The 5,000-nt window shown below is 47.1% G+C and overlaps 1 pseudogene; it reads left to right on the top strand.

The window, feature by feature from the left end:
• LOC138030270 (uncharacterized) overlaps positions 1 to 3,255 on the top strand; it is a 5,328-nt pseudogene extending 2,073 nt beyond the window's left edge.
• Positions 3,256 to 5,000: the final 1,745 nt, after the last annotated feature.

The following is a 5,000-nucleotide window of genomic DNA, read 5'->3' as shown; positions in this document are numbered from 1 at the left end:
CTGAGCCACATTTCCTCAAACGCAACGAACACTTTTGCCAAGTGAATCCCGTTTTCTCTCCTGCCATTAACCTCGCAGCCTCCTCAACACCCTCCTGTGAGCCATGCCCACGACCAAGTGGCCCTACTGGTGACATCCGGTACAATTCCAGCGTGCGCCTTGACCCGGAGAAAACACTCCCGCCAGACATCAGAGCCAAATTTCAGGAGCTCTATGATGACTACGACGAGGTCTTTGATCCCCGAATCAAGGGATACAATGGTGCCACAGGGTCCTTCGAAACTCAAGTAAACATGGGCCCAGTCGAACCTCCTCAAAGGAAAGGGCGGCTACCCCAATATGCCAGAGACAAGCTAGTGTAGCTGCTAGAAAAATTTGATCAACTTGAGGAACTGGGTGTATTCAAACGACCCGAGGATATCGGCACTTCCATTGAGTATCTGAATCCATCCTTCTTGGTGAAGAAACAAAGTGGTGGTTACCGCCTGGTAACAGCATTTGCCGATGTGGGGCGATATAGTAAGCCCCAGCCATCAGTAATGCCTGACGTCGATTCCACTTTACGCCACATCGCGCAATGGGAACACCTGATAGACACTGATTTGACGAGTGCCTTTTACCAAATCCCCTTATCTCAGGACTCCATGAATTACTGTGGTGTCGCCACACCTTTCAAAGGGGTTAGGGTATATGTACGCTCCGCAATGGGTATGCCTGGATCGGAAACAGCACTGGAAGAGCTCATGTGCCGCGTCCTCGGAAACCTGCTACAGGAGGGAATAGTCGTCAAAATCGCGGACGACCTCTACTGTGGTGGAAACACCCCGCATGAACTGCTCGAAAATTGGAAGAAGGTCCTCCAGGCCCTTTACCAATGCGACTTACGCCTGTCTGCATCCAAGACTGTAGTTAATCCTACTTTTACCAACATTCTTGGATGGATCTGGAGGTCTGGAACCTTACAGGCCAGCCCACACCGCATCACAACCCTAGCCTCCTGTCCAGCACCAGAGACAGTAGCCCGCATGAGATCGTTTATTGGTGCCTACAAGGTCCTCGCTAGAGTAATACCAAATTGCTCTAGATTTATGGCCCCACTGGATGACATTGTGGCCGGGCGACAGTCCAATGAAACCATTTCCTGGTCCGATGACGTCAGCACTGCATTCAAAGATGCACAGCTAGCATTATCTAGCAATTGCACTATCACCCTTCCGAAACCCGATGATTTACTTTGGATAGTCACCGACGGGGCGGTTAGGCCACCAGGTATCGGCGCCACATTGTATGTTACCCGCGGAAACAAACCTCATCTCGCCGGTTTCTTTAGTGCAAAGCTCAGAGGATCACAAGTCCCTTGGTTGCCTTGTGAGATCGAGGCACTTTCTATTGCAACTGCCACCAAACACTTTAGTCCTTACATAATCCAGTCCAAACACAACGCATGCATTCTCACAGATAGTAAAACCTGTGTCCAAGCGTTAGAGAAACTGTGCCGCGGCGAATTTTCCGCAAGCCCACGTGTTTCTACCTTTTTCTCAGTCGTAAGTCGTTTCCAGGCCTCCGTCAGACATGTATCTGGTGCAGCAATTCTGCCGTCCGACTTCGCCAGTCGCAACGCCCCCCTTGCCAAGACGTTACCTGCTAAGTTTGCACCTTTATTCACCGTACCCAAGAGTCTGTGGCTCGCCAAACTTCTATCCAGGACATTCTCCACGGCCATGCGAGATTACCTTTCACGACCCGTGCATCTTGGTTAGCCATCCAGTCAGAGTGCAAAGATCTCAGACACACACATGCTCATCTGGTCCAAGGAACAAGACCATCAAAAAAGCTCACCCATGTTAAGGATGTCAAACGATACCTGGACTTTGCGGCAATCGCCAAGGATGGCTTATTGGTAGTCAAACGTGACGAGTCCTTTACTCGCTCTAGGGAATGCATTATTGTCCCAAGACAGGTTCTGAATGGCTTGCTGACTGCCTTGCATATCCAGTTGAGCCACCCCTCAAGCCACCAGCTTAAAATGGTCACCAAGCGGTACCTCTTTGCCTTAGACATGGATTGAAGGCCATCGAACGCGTAGTTAGGAGTTGCACCTCTTGCGCCGCCTTAAGCCAAACCCCACAGGCACGTATAGAACAGTCTTCATGTGAGCCGCCAGATGCCGTTGGCATCTCCTTTGCCGCTGACGTTCTCAAACGTTCCAGACAACTTATACTGGTCCTAAGAGAATCCGTAACGTCATACACCTCAACAATGGTAATAGAAGATGAGCGCCATCACACATTACGTGACGCCCTGGTTCGTCTGTGCATTCATCTACGTCCTTTAGACGGCCCTCCCGCTGTCATCCGAACAGACCCCGCCCCTAGATTCAAGTCCCTCGTCAACGACCAGCTTTTGCAACACCACAGAATCTTCCTCGAACTTGGAAATCCGAAGAACCCCAATAAAAACCCTGTGGCGGAAAGGGCTTTACAAGAGCTATTGATTGAATTACTTCGCCAAGACCCCCTTGGCGGTGCGGTTTAAGAAGTTACCCTAGCAGTAGCAACAGCCAACTTGAATTCCCGCATCCGTTCCCGTGGATTGTCCTCTCGTGAGATGTGGTCTCAGCGAGACCAATTCTCCAATCGCCAACTTCCCATGTCCGACGAAGATCTCATAACCAAACAGCACGATCAAAGACTTATCAATCATCCTCACAGCATGAAATCCAAAGCCCCGTTGGCCCTACCTCGCCCTACTCCCGGCATTGAAGTTGGAGACCTCCTCTACATTCATTCAGACAGAAACAAATAACGCGCAAGGGACCGCTATTTGGTAACCAACGTTGAAGGCGCCTTCTGTAACGTAAGAAAGTTCATCGGTTCCCAGTTGCGTAGCACCAGCTATCGCATCAAAAAGTCGGGGTGCTACCATATTCCTGGCCATGGAGATCTATCAGCAGCACACTCTCCTCAACGTCCAGACGACTCCTCCGGGGATGAAGAGGACCCCATTTCACAAACCACTCCTTCTGCCCCACCAGAGATCCCATCTGCAATTTCTTTACCGGCGGATCAGCACGTCCCGGAGTCAGAAGACACTGACTTTTCACTGGGACCAAGTACTAGTGAGCCTGTGGACCTCCCCTCAGACCACACCGCAGAGAGGCAGTTTCTTCCCTCTGATAGCGTCAACCAGCCGAGGCGTTCAGCGCGCCAGCGTCAGCGCCCCGCACGTTACGATGATTATGTTACAGACTTCTGAGAGTGCCTGGTCTTAACCATAGTGTGGTCAGCCTTTCCGTTGTGGCCACCTAGTGCCTGACTCTGTTAATTAACCGTTATGCCCATGACGGGACAGTCACGTCGTTACGTGCTTTTTTTGTATAGTTTAAGTATCACTGAGTCTATCAGTCCCTCGTTCTTCAAGAGGACAGACGTTTTGTTTCTCTGCTTTCCCGTTAACCCTTTTTTGCTTCGCATATCCCTTGTCCCTTTTTACATGAGAAAAGAGAGCTTACGCCAGTACCGGCCAGCGGTACTTAGTTTTGTCATGTTCACGTATTCGTTGTGTGTGTGTGTTTTTTTTCCGAGTCGCCATCTTGTATTGTAACTCGACTCGTGTGTTAGATTTGCCCATTAAACTACTGGTGTTGCATCTCTTGTTTGCACGCACGCAATTGAAATAGGAAGGTTTTTTTGCCTCTAATAGTATGTTGTTTGTTTCAATTAATTTTTCGCTGGAAAAGGATTTGGCCGAGATATTTCCAGCCTTTGTGAACTTTAATATCATGTTGTGTAATTTTCGAGCTTAACAAATTTGCATACGTGTGTTGAAATGTGATACGGGAGCATTTTTTGTGGTATAGTGTCACGAAAATGAACAGGTCTGTTGGAAGAAGGGGTAGTTTCTAAAGAAACTGTGGTGCTGCGTCGGTGGGGAAGTAGTATACAAAAATTTGGTTTTATCAACGGAGTTGATAATGTAAATTGGCCACCGTACAGAGATTCTAAAAGCTGACGTTTCGAGGGCTAACGCTCGAAACGTCAGCTTTTAGAATCTCTGTACGGTGACCAATTTACATTATCAACTCCGTTGATAAAACCAAAGGTCTGTTGGAAGCTTGCTTGAGTTTCAAGAAAATGACCCCCAAAATCGGCAAAAAAAATCTGACACTGATGAATAATAAAGTAGCTGCTATCCCCAAAACGATGGAATTACCTGGCGATAAATAACCTCTTCTTGGAGAGTAAAGTTTTGACTGTCAACCTGAAGAGTTGGGCGATTCTGATCTTTGTGTTGAATTCGCACATTTCTTGTCAAACTTTATAACACTTGAAAGAAAAAGAAAACTTACAAAAACAAAAAAGCCGGTATCTTGCCATCATTTGACACAGATGCTTCACTGTTTCGCGAGTAAACACGCCGCGGTAACTTCATCACCGCGCCCGCTGAATCCGATGTCACTTTCGATTTTGCGCTTTTACTTGTGCAGCCAAAAGTACAATAGCAAAAATCACCCAAAATGTTTGTGGCTGATCGTAACGTTTTATATTCGGGGTTATAAAATCATAAATGTTGTTGCTGATGGCAAAATAGTTTATTCTCGATCGACCGTCCAGAAAACTTCCTTCTGTTCTTCCCAAAAACTTTGAATTACTATTTATTTACTTTTGCATCAATATTTGTTTCGCATAAAGCAAGCTAACAAAATCAGTTCTTTGCTTGGTCCGCATTTGTTAGCGTTAAAATAGAATTTTCGGTCCAATGCTTCTGTTTTGAGGGGTATATTGTTTTGGCTCCTATCCAGATACTAATCCCGCCGAACAGGGGGATAAAGTTCAGCGAACTTTAGTATAACAAAGCTGTCAGATTCTCAGAGCGCACGCTTAAACTTGTGGTGAAAAGAAGTTGTGAGGGAACTTGAAAATTATCAACACGTCAGCCCAGAAGCAAATGTTTCTCGCTTCTCTTTTATTTGTTATTCTTCAGAGACTGGAATGCTGTAG

Source organism: Montipora capricornis, chromosome 13 (genome assembly GCF_036669925.1).
Source record: "Montipora capricornis isolate CH-2021 chromosome 13, ASM3666992v2, whole genome shotgun sequence".
Classification (NCBI taxonomy): Eukaryota; Metazoa; Cnidaria; class Anthozoa; order Scleractinia; family Acroporidae; genus Montipora; species Montipora capricornis.
The sequence above is the reverse complement of the archived record's forward strand: the minus strand, read 5'-3'. Positions and strand labels throughout refer to the sequence as shown.